Source organism: Trifolium pratense, linkage group LG7, assembly GCF_020283565.1.
Source record: "Trifolium pratense cultivar HEN17-A07 linkage group LG7, ARS_RC_1.1, whole genome shotgun sequence".
Classification (NCBI taxonomy): Eukaryota; Viridiplantae; Streptophyta; class Magnoliopsida; order Fabales; family Fabaceae; genus Trifolium; species Trifolium pratense.
This window is the reverse complement of record NC_060065.1, coordinates 19478113-19496618: the sequence shown is the minus strand read 5'-3', so window position 1 is coordinate 19496618 and position 18506 is coordinate 19478113. Positions and strand designations below refer to the sequence as shown.

Genomic DNA, 18506 nt, shown 5'->3' with positions numbered 1-18506 from the left:
CGAATCAATAACCTATAGTATATTATCTAAACTTCTTATCACTAAATCAAATCTAGTGACTTAGTTTGTATCTAGATTGATACATAAGTCAACTTTAAGAATTTAACTCTATTTCAGACGATATTAGAATTCAAATCCTATATATCAATTCAAGTGTATAAAAACTACTTCATTGATTTTCATCATGATCTAATAACTCTCATCGAAAAGGATTTGAAATTTAGTTTTTTCATGTGTTCATGTTTTTTTTTTTTTTTTTGTATATATCTTTTTTATCATAGAACATGCATTTTTCTTTTCCATAGAACATGCATTTTTCTTTTTTATCATAGAACATGCATTTTTGTATATACCAAATTTATTTTTGTTATAGGTGATTGTTTGTTCTTTCCTTTATTCATTATTTTGATTTTATTTTTGTCCTTTTTATATTTTGTTCTTCCCTTTTGTGTATTTTATTCTTCTACTTATTTTCTCGTGTTATTTGATCTGGTAAGTGGATTTTTATATAAAATTTTGGTTACAACTATAAGTTTCAATGTTTGATTTGATTTGTATAAAATTAAAACATAATAGTTCACAAATCTTAGCTCAATTAGTTGAAATGTTAAAATTGCTAGGTTAAACAAAATTTACTTTTTTACTTTTTTTATCGTAAAAAAAAAGAAAAAGTTCAAGTTAATGGTTTAAAGTAACTCTTAATTATTTAGATTTTATTTTATTTTTTAATAATCTCTTTTATCTTTATGAAACAGTTTTCTAAGAACAGTATTTTGCAGAATATAATTTACTATTTTTTTTATTTGAATAAAATTATCTTATTATATGTAAAGAGGACTGAAGCAAAAAAAATAAAAAAATACACAAGAATCATTTGAGGAATAAAAATCATTTGGTACTAGCCGCTAATTTTACTAAACCCTATAAATTCAACCAGCTAACTTATTCGTCTAATATAGTTTGGGGGTCAGTTTTGACATTAAGTGATTTCACCTCCCTTCAATCGCAATTAGGGTGATCAAACTATAGTCTCCCTACCAAATGCATCGCCAATCACTCTGATTTCCAGTTGTAACTTCAATAAATGCATCCCCTTATTCTAATTCTCTTGGCTTAAATTAGTGGCTTTAAATTTCCTTCAATCTCTTGATAACAATTAAATGCAGTAAAATTAGAAAGGAAAATTGAAAGCATACACTAGAAACTAGAAAGAACAAATATACCAAGACGTTATGAAAACAGTGGTAGTAATAAATAGTAGTATAGTAGTGTATAAATGAATGGAATGGATATGTGGAAGATGCATTTATGAGAAGGAAATCTGGTCTGCATGTGATACCACATCGTACAGCTGTGTGTTTCAGCTTTCAAAGGCTTTATCAAACTACAATACCGTTTGTAGACCTAAATTCTGCAAACAGAGGTCCCCCAACAAACATAAACTATAGTAAAAAGTAAAAGTAAATCATAAATAGGGGCAATTAGGTCACTTTTTAGTAACACCACCAAGGCGGTAGTTTTATGACTTAATTTATACTCCCTCCGGAAATCGACATAATATAAGAAGAAGAAAAAAAAAAAACTGTTTAAACGGTGTTTAAGAGTTTTAGTCAAGTGTAGTTAATTTTCTTGATTTAATGCAAAATATGAGTTAAAGTTTACTATATTATCTTTTTTTTTTGCTTTCGCTACCAGTTTAATCTGGTTCTGGGGACAGTTCTGGCATCAAGTGGTTACAGCCTCCTCCCGATCGCAGTTGTGGGGGATCGAACCGTGGTCCTCCCTACCAAGTTCAGCGTCAATCCATTTTGAAAAGTGTAAAAGCATAAAAGTGAAATAAATGTCTAAAATAAAATAGAATTAAATAATATTAACTAGTTGAAAAGTAGTTAACTTTTGCTTATAATAATAACCAAAATTTAAAGTATTTTTTTCTTATATTTGTGTCCGGATGGAGTAACTTACTAACTACAAGGAGAGCATATATCCTCTCCTATTGGATTTCCAAGGGAGGGAGTACATTTTTTATCCTGATCATTGATTCATTCTTTAATTAAATATTTATTTTACAACACTTAAAAACATGTGGTCAAAATTAAACTGGAGGCAATTTATACCCGAGAGAACCCACACTCTACTACAAGTTTATATTGAAAAAAGGAAATTATGTTCGGTAACATTTTTGTTACGAGTTTATAACTTATTTTTTTTATTAATTTATAGTTTATTATTTTCCTTTTCTAATTTTATCTCTTTAATCTAGCATTTGTGTTAGTTTAGGTCAGAAATGACCCAAAGAACAAGATCAAAATATGAGTTGACTTGCGGATCTGGTAAAAAAAAACAATTGATTGCTTAATGGAAAATGTTGATTTATTTGTGTGGAACGCTGCCGACATTCTCTGGATCGACCCCGACGATACTTATTATCAACTGACCATTGATTTCTCGGCTAAAGTTGTGGCACTAAGTGCTGAAAATAGTGATTTTACATATGTAATTCAAACATTTGTTAAGTAATCAAGGTTTGTCGTCCAACAACCAAATCTATCGTCCAATGACCATTGACGATTCAGAGCAAAATCAACTAACGTGGATTTTCCCTCGACCAAGCCGTCGCCCAGCGATGAAATGGTTTTAGAACGAAGTATAAATAGTTCTATTTCATTTGTAACTTATATTATTATAATATTATTATTACACTCTAGAGCTCGAAATATAGAGAAATCAGAGAAGCTAGGTTTTCACCATTAGAAGCATTTTAAGCTTGATCTTTAAGCTTATGTTTCTCTTCTTCTTTAATTCTCTTTTATTTTAATTACCATGACTATGAGTGGCTAAACTCCCTCTATATGTTGGGATTAGGTTAGTTGCCTTTGATCTTGTTGTAAATTGTGATATGGATGGTTATATATGAAATATTTCCCTGCATGTTATAATTTATCCGCGTGTTTAATGCTTTCCAGTTTTAAACCTTAAAATTGATCTTTTGATTTAAAAATTTCTTGATAAAAACTTTTTACTTAAAAGGAACTGGAATAATATATGTTGGAATATTTTATAATATCCCAATAATATTATGTGGGCAAATATCTTTATATAATTATATTAGTTATTTATTAATTAGGAGCCTTAATTGATTAAGTGATCAAATAAAGTTAAAAGGCTAATTAGATTTCTATTTAGAATTAATTAATTGGATATGTGCTCAATATGAGTGGATGTCAGGATGACCCATTTCGGAATAATGGGAACCCAAATTGGTCATCACACTATATATAGGCTATGGTCCTCAATATACCGGACACACCGCATATCGACTCTTCTCCCCATTTGAAGAGTCCTAAAGGCATAAGGAGTCCTGGTTGAGGAAGAACCACAAGCCAACGGGTGTTCGTCATCCGATTCTGTTTCAGGTCATGAGTTCATCAAGTGGATTAATCTATCCAGGTATTCCTATAATCCATGATAAATCAACATGTCGTAGATCCTGTTTTATATACATGCTTGTGTTTATTTTGCTTCCGCACTAAAGTAAAATTATAGATTTAATCTTTGTTATCAAGAGCATGTATATGATTAAATTATTAAGTTAATTCCAACAATATAATCCATTAACTTTGATTGATAAACATAGGGTTAAACTCGCAGTTGTTGTATTGATTAATAGGTACAACGAATCTCTCATTGTTTGTTGGACACAAAAATATATGATAAGCGATAGTTGTAAATATATTTTGAAACATATAGAGATATAATGATCGCATTGATGCAACAACTTTAAAGAAAGATGGCACACCTTAGTCTGAGGTATCAAAAAAATGATCCAACGACTTTAAACAAGTGCAATTAGTGAGAGGCAACCCATTGTTATTACTAGATTCTCACTCGAGAAATAAGAGGTTGGTAATGTAAAATAACAATGGAGTACATATTTGAATTTATTACACTTATGCAACTTTTATCAACCCCAGTACAACTTTTACCAAAAATTAATAGTTGGTTCCTAGTTTGTTGCGAATATTTTTTTTTTTAATTTATCTATTTTTATTTTTTTTACAAGTATTTTTATTTTTTACTAGTGGCCAACGTGCCCGTTTGTGTGATCCACAATTTCTATTTCGTTAACGTATATAAATTGCAAATAGTGGTTTATTATAAATTTGATTTTTATTTATATTAATTTGTGTATTTTTAGTTTCCGACAAAATAAAAATTGTAATTTACGTGCATTGGTCCACCTTAGGTAAAGAATTACACATAAAATAGAAAAATAAAAAGAATTACACATAAAATAAAAATAAAAAAATAACATCTATGTATGCACATAAAAAATAAAAAAAATTACACATAAAATAGAAAAATAAAAAGAATTACGCAAAAAATAAAAAAATAAAGAATTACACATAAAATAGAAAAATTGCACCTAAATTTGTAAATAATAATATATATGATTGGAACCATGAGAGAAAAAAATTAAAAGGACTTTTAATCAAATAGCGATCTTTTGAGTAAAATAGAAGGTATGAAGATGATGGAAGTTTATGGACTATGGACACACCTCCTTTCTTTTGAAAACCACTCAACTTCCTTTCTTTGTACAAAACATTGCACAAACCTATGGTGGGAACAAAGGCAAATTCATATTTCATTGACAAATGTTAAAGATGTTGTATGTAACCTTCAAACAAAATTAAGTACATATGTATGATAAGATGCATGGAAGAAAATGACACCTTTAATGACAAAGTATAAAACACCGGCAAATAATTGTAAAATTGTAAACATTTTTTATTTTTTTTTTCGTAAACATTCAACTAAAAAAAAATCTCTCAACAATATATATCATTGTAAATTCAGTATATATATAATATTCCCTCAAAGAAACAGAATAATAGAAAAATTTAGATAATGCCACAAAGTCTACTTTCAACTCCAATTTTTCGTTACATATCTCGTTTTCTTTCTTGTGCAAAACAAAGCACTCATATCTATATGGAACCATGCTCACATCATTCCTTTATCAAAATATTAAATGATTACAAATAATATATAAAAAAGAATATGATTCAATATCAAATGTACCATAATATTGAAGACTCAACTAACATGACAATTAAATAATTACGAATGGAACTTATTCATAGTCATAGTCATAGTCACGCTACAATGTTAGTCACCATCAACAATGTGCTATGTGCCTTTCACCCTACTCTGTGTCATGGAATAATAAAAGAAGATGATTAAATTAAAAGCAAGAACAATAAAAACCAAAGTGCATGAAAGAATTTACACAAATGAAAAATAAAATGAAACATATGAAGAAACACTGAAGAAAAATCAAAATGAGAGTACAAAATGTGCAATATAATTGATTTCCATTTTCACAAACAGTAAGAAAACAAATATTCGATTTCCATTTGCTTTGGTTCAATATTATCATGTTGTGCTAGTGCATAATTGATCGACGCATAAATATTCAATTTGGTCCAATCAATCATACACTTAAAAAATTGACATTTCTCAAATTTTGTCTCTCTTCCTATATTGTGAGTGCATTGCAGTGGAAATCTACCATTTATCTCATTGTTTTCAACATCAAAGACCAACAATAGAAAATATGAGAAACAAAAATTGTAAGTGGCGGTTGGAAGATAAAAAAGAAATCGAATGGAACTAATAGATATTTTTGTCATGGCATAAATGTAATTGTTGTGAAGGGTAATTTTGGAAGAAAAATAGGCTACACCAAAAGAAAAGTTTTGTCTTTATTATTGTTATAGATAGATAAATTATAAACAATCCATATAAATTGTAAACTACCATTGAACCATATTTAGAGAAGATGTTAACAAAAAATTTAAGGAATGATAAATGCAAACACAAATTAATGACATCTATACAAAAATAATTTTTTTATTTAAAAAAATGCAAGAAAGAATATGATTTAATCAATTAATCGATGTATGTAATCAAGTGGTTTCTTGACAAAAATAAAAATAAGTACATAAATTAAGTGATTCATACTTTATTGCTCGCAAAAGATTAGAATTTTAAAGTTTTCTTTGCCAAATTTAAATGAATTTGTTTTGATGAAAAATAAATAAGAGAAACACATGCATATTTGGTGTTTGATTTTTTACTATGAATATACAATTTCCTTTTCAATTAAAGGGGGATGTTTCCATGAGTTACATTGTAGTAAAGGGTGTGTACATTCCTTTCGTTGCATGTGTAGTAACCTGTTGTATCATTAATTTTTGTTGTCAAAGATCATGTGCAATGTAATACCATTCATCCACACTTGAAACTCTCTATAGAACCATGGTAGAAAAAACATCAACAAAACACATTAAAAATTAACAAAAGAGCTAGATAAAATATTGGTTTTTTTAATGGTAAAGGTTAAAACTCAATAGCAAATTGAGGTTGGGATTCTCCGGTGGCAAGCAAAGACTGCTCTAATTTTCCATTCATTTCACACTCTCATCATCTTATTTCTTTCTTTTTTTGACTTTTCTCTTAAAATAATTTTTTGGTAAAAAAAACAATTTGAATAAAGTTTTGGAAAAGATAGAGAAGATATATTGCGTGTCCATGTTTTCTATGAATAAACTTTTGGTAAAAAAAACAATTTGAATAAGTTTTTAACTATGAATCTTCACGTCATTTGAACAAAAATTGCAAAAAAATAAAAAATGCAAAAACAATGACATTGAAGTGAATATGTATAGAAGAATAACATAGAAAAAATGTAAAATCAATGAAACAGATCAATCAAAAATGTAACAAAGCAATTTATTTTGATACAATTACGTACTATTTTATTCCGTCAATTTCTTTTGGCAACAGCAATGCATGAAAGTTAGTTTGGAGGAAGATAACTATATCTGTGTTTATTAAGTTTTCTTCTAAAAATTCTGTAAAAAATAAAATAAAATTACGAAAACAAAGTCACATAAGTGCATCGTGAACAAATTCACATAAATAGTTAAGAAATAAAAAATTTAACATAGTTATTTACTTCAATCTTTATCTATGATTTGAAACATGACCATACAATATGCCTACAAAACAATTAAAAAAAATGTTAAATGCATAGACAATGACATGACATCCAAACAAAAGGAAAAAGAAAAACTTTGAAATAAAAATTGATTGCTTGCAAGTAAGTGATATCTTATGGTTTCCTTTGAGAAAGTAAATTAAATTTGTTTCGATGAAAAGTAAGGGGAAAAAAAGAGCACATACCAATTGCTTATACATTGCAGCGCATGTACCCTTGTCGTGAAGCAAAATAGATATTAGAGAAACATGAAAAAGAGAGGAAGAGAAACATAATTGATAATGTACTACTCCGTCCCAAAATATAAGCAAAAGGAGGTCAACAAAAGTGAATGTATCTGGACTAAATTTTAAACCAAATACATCAACTTTCATTGACCAATTTTTGCTTATATTTTGGGACGGAGGGTGTATCAGTTATATTGAAGTTTGTCTTGAAGATATACAATGGGTTAAAGATAATAGAGAGAAAGAGATATGAAAAAAAAAACTACCAATGAAATAGTAAGTTGAAGGGAAGTTAAATTTTTTATAAAAAAAAAACTGAAAAAGGGTATATTTGGAAGAAAAAAAGGCTACACCAAAACAATGTTTTCCCTTTATTATTGTTATAGATTACTTAATTTTTTAAAAACACCCTTTTTATCTTATAGAAAAAACACCTTTTTTATATGAAAAACTCATTATAATAATTTTTATTTAAATAAACATGATTGATCTGTAATATTAATTGTTATTTTCTTTTTCAAAACAATATTTATTTTTAATAAACATGACTTTGTTAAGTAATTTTTTAAGTAACATGTGTTGTCATTAATCATTTGATAATAATCAGACAATAAGTGTAATTTTAATATTTAAATAAAAATATATTATTTAAAATGTTATCAATTTATAATTACAAATTTATACGGGCTCATATATACTAATACATAATAGCCTAATAATTGATTGTCCTACTAAAAAAAAGCCTAATAATTGATTGATAATTCCAGCTATAAGTTCTAATTTAACTAACAAAAAATATCAAAATTATTAAATTAGATGTTATGATTGATATTCGAACTTCAGTTTATTCACTTATATGTCCGAGTTTATAATGACTTTCTCATTTCATCTATCTAAAAACAATTGATTTATAATTCTATATTAATATGAACCATATGTCGATACATAATGTAGATTGAACGGGCTCATATACTACTACTAATGACTTTTTCATTTCATCTATCTAAAAACAATTAATTTATAATTCTATATTAATATGAACCATAAGTCGATACATAACGTAGATTGAACGGGCTCATATACTACTAATACATAAATAAATAGTTATGTGGCCTAATATAATGATTTTTCTAATCACACCCCACAAAATTATGGTTACACTCAAAATTAACCAAATTATGGTACCAATTCATGATTCTTCGATTTATTTGAGTTTGATTGTGAACCTGCTGCAAGTTCCTTAAGAAATTATGTTGATTTTTAGTTTCAATTCTGATTTGGTTTTTTCTGATAAGCTCCAATTCGATATGTGTTTTGACTTTCTGGATTTCAAAAAGGGTCGGCGTGAATTCATTTCATGTATTATTCTATGTAAACTGAGTTTACATACACGCTAATGTAAATTGAGTTTACATACACGTCAAGTAAGGGCATAAAAAGATGAAAATTAGTTTTTAAAAATTTATATAAAGAGGACAATTTTGGTATTATGATTAAATTTTAATGTAAACTTGGTGTAACTAAATTTTTGGGGGGTGTGACTAGAAATTTTCTAATTTTCATCAACAAAAAAAAAAATATAGATGTTGAATTTTGTAAAAAAAAAAAAAAAACAAAACGTAGATGTTGAATTAAAATTTCGACATTACCATAATAATTTGTTGTATTAATTAATGGAGGATTGGGTGCTTTGGATTGAATCTAAGAATAAATATCATGTAATAAATATTTTCCCATGCTGTATCATTAATAGTTAATGATGAATAGTTGTTTAACAAAAAAGCATGCTGTTATTAAAAAATAAAATGAAAAACGACGCCTGAGAGATTCGAACTCTCGCGGGGAAACCCCATGTACTTAGCAGGCACACGCCTTAACCACTCGGCCAAAGCGTCGATGATATGAATGTTGCGATATATGTATATATATAGTTATAATCTTATAATAAATAGTAATACGTGTTTATTAATATTGGGCCTACTATTAGCTTGCATTCAACCCAATTTTAAGTAGTAGGCCACTGCTTCACTGCTTGGTCTCATGTAATTTGAGTGTTTTCTTTTTATTTTATTGAGAATGAGAATGCTTCACACACCAAATAATATGGCTGACAATGAACTCGAGACCCGACTCGAAATCGATATAATCGACAATAAATTGAAGCATTCGGTCTAAATCTCATATGTTCTTCTCTTTGTTATTTTTATCCATCTTTAATATAAGAGAGAAATGTTATATTTTACAAAATTTACAAGTTATAGTACGTCAGTGAAGGAGGTGCAAAAGATATTCTAATATATAAAATCAACACCATCTTACACATATGTCAAGAAACATGTACTATGCAAGTACAAGTCAATAGTGATTGTGCACGAACTACATTTGTGTCATCACTGGACATTACAACTCCATTTGATCAAGCAACCAACTCTCTCACTCAAGCACTAGTGAATACGATTTTGAGAACGTCTCAAGAATGTCTGAAGAACATTCTTGATTTGACTAGATTTTTGCTTACAACGGCTACTTACAACGTCCATACTTGGAGAACAAGTTTGAAACAATGTGCTATAAGTAGGGCTGGCAATGAAACAATAGCATATAAGTCATCTCTCTCACTGTATGGACAATATTCATTCATATTTATATTTTGGATAAAGACTTATTGAGCTATCATTTGAAGTGCACAAAGACTATATTTTGAAGCTCAACAGACATGCTTGACGGTCAAACCATACAAAGCAAGCTGCTTCTATAAATAGCACAACATTGTTGCATAAGAAGAGTAAGAGTTCAAGCTACAACATTATCTAACAACATTATCTAATTGGGAAGTCTTTAAGCTCTTCTTTTACCGCTCACACTCCAGCTCTCTTTACTAGATACTTGTATCTGAATATCATTGGGTATATTGAGTGTATTTTATTTAAAGCTTCTCAATTAATTTGAGTTTCTTATACGCTTAGATCAAAACAAACCTTGCATATATTTGTAAGAGCCGACTCAAATCAATACTTAACTTTTGATTGAGTGTGTCTTGTAAAGTATGTTGTGACTAAGGTTTATTAGCTCTTAGAGCTTAAAGTACTTGATCTTGATTTAGAGCTAAGAAGTACTATAATTTCCTTATTCTTTTATTTGTGCATACACTATGCACATAAATCACATTTACTTTTTCTTTACCACTAACAAGATCGTTCTAAGAACGTACTGAAAGTTTTGTGTTTGAATCTTATTTAAGTTCCTAAACTAGTTTATCTTTTAAGTTAATTTTTAAAGGGTTCACAATTCAAACACTCTCTTCTTATGAAAAAACTTTACTGCTTCAGTATCGTTACAACACTGATGCAGACAATGTTACTATACCAAAAAGTATGCATAAAAAAGATGTCAGATTTCCTAGAACAAAGATACAACAATATTTGTTGAAGTTGATTGAAGCTAAGAATTAGGTCGGTTGGAATAGAATAAGAGATTCTACCAATTTTAGTTTAATTGACAAAATTGTCAAAATTATTAGTTCAAACGTGATCGGATTCCGAACTCGAGTTTCTCCACTTATATGTGCGAGTTTAGCCATTTCGTCTATCTACCAAAATAAAATAAGAGACAACTAATAAAATATGCATCATAGATATATTTTTAGTGTATATAAATTCAGTGAAGTTGTTGAACGTATTTTTGATTGTGTTGATTATGGAGAACATATACAAAATTAATTAACAAATACAAATCGTCGACAAAAAATATTAGAGTAGATTACAACACTTCCTTTAAAAGAAATTTAAACAGCCGGCCCAAGCGTAAGACATTCCAAGCAAGGACTGTAGGCCTCCATTTTTTTTTTACCAAAGTAAAAATCTTAATCCACAATAGGAAAAAAAACCTCAAAGAGAAACACAAAGGTCGCAGAAAAAATAAAACAACTCTCATTGTATCGAAAGACTCTTTGTATTCGTTAATTTGTTTGACACTTTGAACTAGAAGTAATATTTATGATTTGAACTAGACTATGACGTGGTATATTTCATATTTAGAAGTAATATATATTATAAATAACTTTTTTTTTACTATTTATTGATAATGTAACATACTTATTCATTTTTTTATAATTTTTTTATATTATAATTTATTCGGATTGCGGACTATTCGTGGCCCATTCGAATTAGCCCGTATTTTAAACGGACTTCATTGGGCCGGACTAAAAAACTCAAAAATTTGGGCTAAAAGACCCAGGTCTTAAAGAAATTCGGGACGGCCTATTCGGGATACCCGATTTTGACAGCTATAGTAACATGGATTGAAGCTAATAAGTCTCATTACTTTAATTGACATTTGAAGTGCTTTGGACTCTAGTCCAGTCCGGAACAATATGTATATAGTAGTACAAAAAATGCACAATATCTATTTATTTTTTTTAAAAAATACACAAAATATATTCAATTACAAACAATCATTTTCTTTTTATAAGATATACGTAATATAATAAAACCTATGATTTTCTAATGATCAATTTTGTGTGATTAATTGTTGAAAGTCAATTATTGATTATTAAAGTCATTTGACACACGTAGGATATTATTTTAAGGTATATATTGAAGGTGTGAAAACACAAGAAGGGGGGGGGTTTGAATTGTATTTTAGATAAGTTAAAACTTTTTCTATTTTGAACACAAGTTCTTAGCAGCGGATAACTAAATCAAACACACAACTGAAATAGAGAGAGAGAGAGAGAGAGAGAGAGAGAGAGAAATACACAGCAGATTTATGTTGGTGTTCCTCTCACAAAACGAGAGTAGTCCAGTCCTCTTGCACTTCCAAGGGATTTCATGATCACACAAGATTACAAATGCTCAAGCACACAGTAAGAGACTTCTCAAACTTAAGAATGTAAATAAATTTTGTTGAAAAGGTAATACAATACTTTTAAAGAACCTTAAAGATAAAATACAATGAGTACACAAAGACTTCAAAGTATTTAAGTAAGAATGAAATTCTCGGTTCAGAGGATGAGAATTTGTATTCTTGGATTATAAGATGATAGCTTGTATGTGCGTGTGTTGTATGTATGCAATCCACTTCATCTAGTATTTATATCACTGAGAGAAGTAGTCGTTGCATATGACCGTTGATGAAGATAAGCTTGTCTTCTTGCATATGTCTTGATGCAGTTTGGATGTAATCCAAAACAGAGTAAGAGTTCCAGTAACTTTGACCTGGTGCAGAGAAGACTTTCCATATTAAGCTAAGAGACCAGACAAGTCACGTTCTCTCCTAGATACTAGGAAAATGTAAGATGCTGTTCTGATCTTCTTGAGAGGTCATTTTCTTCATTGGTAAAAGTGTTGACCTTCATGAACGAATCTTCACAGTAACCAAGATCAATTCAGAGTTTTGCTAATATCTGAGATATCAAGTCCTGATGTTTTCAACCTCTGATAGACATAACTTCTGACGTTGATATCCTCTGAATCATTATGAACCTATGAGCGTTCATCTTCTGGCCTTTCATCAGAACTTACCTTTATGTTAGTTCTGCACACTTAAAATAAATTTTTAGTATCTCCAATTGTACATTTAATACTTTGTTATCATCAAAATTTTAATAAACTCAGGGGGAACAATTTAAATCAATTTTGTTCCAACATATATGCAATTTGATTTATTGATAATGAAATTTGTGTTGACTTAAATTTTTGTACTCAATACTATATTTTTTGTATTTAATTTACAATTTAAACGACTAAATTGTCCTTTTTAATTATTGTCGACCAAATTGTTCATTTTCTAACCATGGTTCATAGAGACTAAGCCGTCCTAATTATTTTTCTAAAAAACTAAAAGTTGATTTTATTTCACCAACCAAATTAAATCTCACATTTTTTTGTTATAAACTTAAATGTATTGGGTCACGAGTTGCAGTCGCGGATCATCCATATTGATCAACATACAAGTGAATTGAACACAACATTTTTACCCAAAACCTTAAGACATTAGGATTATGAGTGCTCTCACTTATAAAATGTTCAATTTCCATTTGTCTAAACAATATGAGACTTCTTGTCAAAAAAAAAACAAAAAAAATAATATGAGACTTAATTCACCTTACACTTACCACGACAAAATAACTGTAAATAGTGTTAATCTTTCAAAAATTTATACGTATAACTGTGAAAAGTGTTAATCTTTCAAAAAATTAGATGAATATTTTCGGTCTAATTCACTACTAGAAAAAGTTTAAATACCGACGGAATTTAGAGACGGAATTTGTTTCTTCTCTATTAGAGACGGAATTAGAGACAGAAAAGATCAATCAGAGACCAAAATTAAAATATATGTATTAGTGACAGATGTTAGAGACAAAATATTTCGTCTCTAAATCATTCCGTCTCTAAATCCGTCTCTACATGATTATTTTTTTAATTATTAAAAGAAAACAATAGTTGGAGACAAATTTTAGAGACAAACTTTGGTTGTGTCTAATATTGTTCGTCTCTATATCCGTCTCTAATGAGTCAACTTGTTATTAAAATAGTCAAACTTTTGTTAGAGACGAAAAAGATCCGTCTCCGAGTATTTTCGTCTCTATTGTCTGTCTCTATCCAATTAACATAATACTATTTCACTTTGGACAAATTTTCGCCCGACTAACATTATAATTTTAAGCAAATTTTTTTCAATGCCAATCCAAATTAATTATATTATTTGTTAATAACAAAGTATAATAAACACTTTTATAACCGCTCTCATATGTTATTAGAGGTGGGAATAGGCTAGGCCGAGTTAGGCTTTGCCAAGCCTGAGCCTGGCCTGTCAAAAAATCGAAGGTCTGAGCCTGGCCTGTGGCCTATCATAGGCTTAAATTCTAGGCCTGAGTCTGGCCTTTTTAAAGTCTGATGTGGCCTGTTAGCCTGTTTAAAAGCCTATTTCATATGAACATATTTAAATAAATAATTATATTTATTTTGAAATATACTTATGAACTAATAAAATAATGTTCCATTTGATATTTTAGAGAATTTGACTATATATGTCATCATATTTCAATTCTAGTTTATAATAATACATTTATATATGTTAAAAACTAATGTAGATTAATAAACTTAAATTACTTAAAAAGTTAATAGATTTATAATTTAATCAAAGTATAAATTTTAATATATAAATAATAATCGTAATAAAAATATTATTCATGTTAACTTAAATAGGCCGGCCTAGTAGGCCTCAAAGGCTTTTTTAATGGCCTGCGGCCTGGCCTTTTTAGCTAAATAGGCTTATAAAAAAGCATTGGCCTGCTCTATTTAAAGAAATAGGTTGACCTGGCCTGAGCCTATGTAGGCTAGGCCTTAAGGCCTACACCTCTATATGTTATAACTATATATAAGCAACTTGTTAAAACAGACTAGATTTGAGTGCAATTGGTCCTTTTTGATTACACTGCATTCGGCCACACCTGAGCTGTCCAATGCAAAATCAGATAGTTAGATTGAAAACTAAATTTGATATTTTGAAAGTAAACAAAAATCTAATTAAACGTAAAATCTTAACTGTCAAATCTTGATCGGACATTCGATATATACTGACTGCATGGAGTTTGATGGACGGGATTGATTCCCAAAATTCAATTTTTTTTGACAAAAATCTTTAAAAATATGTAACATTTTTATTTGCCTCATTTTTTTCAATTCCACTTTCCCTCTTCTTCAATTCCACTTTCCCTCTTCTATAAAAATTGAAGCGCGTGTTTTATTTTTCTTCCCCCTTCTTTTTTAGTTTCTTTAATTTCCCCAAATTGAAACTAATCTCACTGAAACTTACCTCTCAAATTTTTTCCTCTTCTCTCTGTTAAAACCCCAAATCTTTTATTTTAATTTTATTAGGGTTTGAACTATTGTTGTATTCTAAAGTATTGCAAGATTAAACATCTTGTGAAGGAAAGGATGTGGAACTACTCTTTCTTTTTAGGGTTTCGATTCAACAATTTAGTTTTTTCTTTTCTATCGATCGAGGTCTCACTTTTAATTCTATCAATTGTAACAACACATTCGAATTTCATCGCTTATTTTCAGTATTGTACTTGTTCTATTTTGAATTCCCAATTTAGAATTCCCATTAAGACGTTTTTGTGCTTTTTTTTACCAGGTTTAGCATTTGAATTAGGGATTTGCTTTTTCAAATGGAGGACAGTGAACTTGATTTCTCACCGCTGGGTTTGCGTTCATCTTCCTCTCGTCGTTGGGTTTGCATTCATATCTCTCGTCTTTGGGTTTACATTCAGCTTCTTTCACCAGTGATTATATGCAGGTCATGTTAGGTGCATTGCTTGTTTGTTTGCAATTAAATTTCATATCAACATTAGTTTATCACCACCTACAATGTTTAAGGTTTCATTATGTTGTTATTTATTATTACAGAAGGCTTAAATAGTCAAGAGTTAGAGAGAAGGGAACCAAGGTATTTTCAAGGGTGATTAATAGAGGAAGGAAGGAATAAGAAGCAAGGATCTAGGAGTTCATTTCAATTTTCCATCTATTTCGTTTGAGGTGAGAATTCTTACTGATTTATGTAGTTTAAGATATTGCATGTAAACTGTTTGTGAAATGTTCTTGATACTTGTCCCTAAATGAAAATACATGAAGATAATGTCATGAGTTAGTTGCATGTTCCCTAGATGCTAGATGTTCATGTTCTAAATGTATTAGATGTTCATGTACTGTTACATATTTCATCAAAGTAATCCCCTCTATATAATATTGATTACCTTCACAATTTAATTTTTATTGTTCTGTTTTTTTTTTTTTTAGTTTCATGATAGTCTTATGCCTACTAGTATAATTTTGTACCAGTCTATGAACAAAAACATCTAGTTTCTGATTTATAATGAGGTTATTGCATCTTACTAGAACCTACTCATTTTGCACAAACTAATTTAAAATGAGGTCTGCGGCTTAGATTGAAACATAATACCGAAGGTTTTCTTCAATAGGATTGGTAGTTATAGGGTTAATTTTCCTAATTAGCTCTAATTTTCTCTTTGATAGTATCTTAAGATTCCTGATTATTTGTAATGCTGTCCTATTTCCATGTTATTTTTCTTATCAGTCAAATTCATGCTCTAATATAGTCCAATTTATTTTACCTTTTTTTAATGTAGGTTTAATAGAACCTTTTCTTATATGTAAAAATGTTTCTTGGCTTCCAGCTGCACATATATAAGAAGTTTAGTTCTGTTCATATTAGCTAGAACTGATGTATATAAGAAGTTTGAAATACCTAATTCTTCATGGTCATCTAGTTTCTTTTAATGGTCTTAATGCTATGAAACCTTAAGGTGCTTCTGCTTGTGTGCCCCAGATAGAATTCTTCTCCAGAGTTGTATTGAATATAAACTCAGAAAATTGTCCCAAATTGTGTTGTTTGGAACCTATTAATTTGAAAGAAAATAATTTACATTTTCCTATTACTTTTTTGAAAAGGATGCTAAAGCTTCTTTGTACAAATCATGTTTGTCAGTTATGGTTGTTCCTATGTAGTTTTTAAATACCTATGTCAACGTTGTACTGTGCTGGGAGAGTACGTAAATCTGTTCAAAAAATTTAGTTCTATATGTCCCTGCCAATCATGCATATCTTGATTATTCTTGCACTTATGTTTCTTTTCTGCATCTACAGGGGCTGGTGTTATTCTTTGCATTGAAAAGGCAATAGCTAATTCTTGTGTTTCAAGGGAGGATTTGAACTAGATAAATGCACGTGCCACAACCACACCTGCTGAAGATCTTAAGGAGTACCATGTTTTGATTCATTGTTTTGGCCAAAATCCTAAGGTAAACTTTCTTTCATGTGTATTAATATATAGTATGATTTGCAATTAGTTTGTGGTTTGTTCCTTGGCATAAGTCTGTATAATTATGCAGCAATTTGATAATGCTTTGCAAGATATCTAAAACAAATGCACAAGTTAAATCACAGTGATTTTGTTTGAATAAATTGTGACATTCACAAGAACTTAACAATTTTTTTTTCTTATAAATGCATCAGGAGATTCATCCAAGTGGTGAGGAAGGTCATGTAATGTTAATTTATAAGGGACACATTTGGATTAGAATCTCAAGCTTCCACTATCAAAGAATCTTTGAAATCATGGCCTTCAATTTCTATTGACGTGGTATCTACATATAAAGTTGCTGCTAAGGAGGCTAAGATTGAAGCATTAACCGTTGATGGGTGATGAAGTTTAGCTTTCTTTGAAGTATTTTTGTTAAATCAATTATATGTATTTTTGTGTAGTTGACAACTTTAAGTTTGATATTGTTTAGTGTCATAGTGGTGCACTTGATTGTTACTTTGTAAGAATGACATATATATTTGGTGTCAATCCAAAATTGATTTTCTCATATTTTAAAATTATATAAATTACATAAAGTAAATAAAAATTAATATTTGAAAAATTGTATATGCATTTAATTGCTAAATAGACAAAAAAAAAACTTATTAGAGACGGAAAATATATTGTCTCTATGGATAAATAGACAAAATTATTTGAATTTAGAGACGGGTAATTCTGTCTCCAATAGAGACGGATTTATTGTGTTATGAATTCAATGTTTAGAGACAAATTTTTATTTGTTAGTGACGGATAAATTCGGTCTCCAATCAGAGACGGAATATAAAATCCGTCTCTGATAGTTTAGAGACGAGGAAATTAACGACAGAATCAAATCTGTCTCTAATTCTGTCTCTAACATGCTTAGTGACGGAATATTTGCATTTTAGAGACAGATTTTGCCCGTCGGTATTTAAGATTTTTCTAGTAGTGATTAACAATATGATATCATATACATTATGAAACATGAGTCTTCACTCTCTATAAACATGCTTGCCGGCTCATACATACTAGTATGGTCCTTATTTTGTGTGTGTGATCATTATATTCTTTTCCAACCACACAAAGATCAAGATACTAAATTAAATTTGCGTGCCCTATTTCATGCAACATAAAGTAATATTAATTTTTGTTTGTTTTAACTTGCTTAGAAGTTTCTATTATGTTGCTATCAAGTGTTTACGGAACTGAGGGAGGTACTCTCTCTTTTGTCACGTTCTTTCTTATGTGAACCTACCTTTCAACGTTTTTGTATCTCATTTGATGCTATTTGTTAAGAGTCCTACATTGGTTGAGAGATGACTTGTAAAGTGAGGATTACCTCTAGT

At 29.4% G+C, this 18506-nt stretch overlaps 1 long non-coding RNA gene and 1 other non-coding gene across 3 annotated transcripts; one reads left to right on the top strand and one right to left on the bottom strand.

Moving 5' to 3' along the window:
• Positions 1 to 9106: 9106 nt before the first annotated feature.
• Positions 9107 to 9188, bottom strand: TRNAS-GCU. Its single transcript has one exon. It is a non-coding gene; the product is annotated as a tRNA-Ser (tRNA).
• A 5570-nt stretch (positions 9189 to 14758) lies between these two features.
• On the top strand, positions 14759 to 17691 carry LOC123893823. Of its 2 annotated transcripts, none has more exons than XR_006803562.1 (5): positions 14759 to 15302; positions 15436 to 15607; positions 15708 to 15836; positions 16965 to 17119; positions 17334 to 17691. It is a non-coding gene; the product is annotated as an uncharacterized LOC123893823 (long non-coding RNA). The 2 variants fall into 2 exon arrangements; XR_006803561.1 differs by having other exon boundaries at positions 14767 to 15302; positions 15436 to 15597.
• The last annotated feature ends 815 nt before the right edge of the window (positions 17692 to 18506 follow it).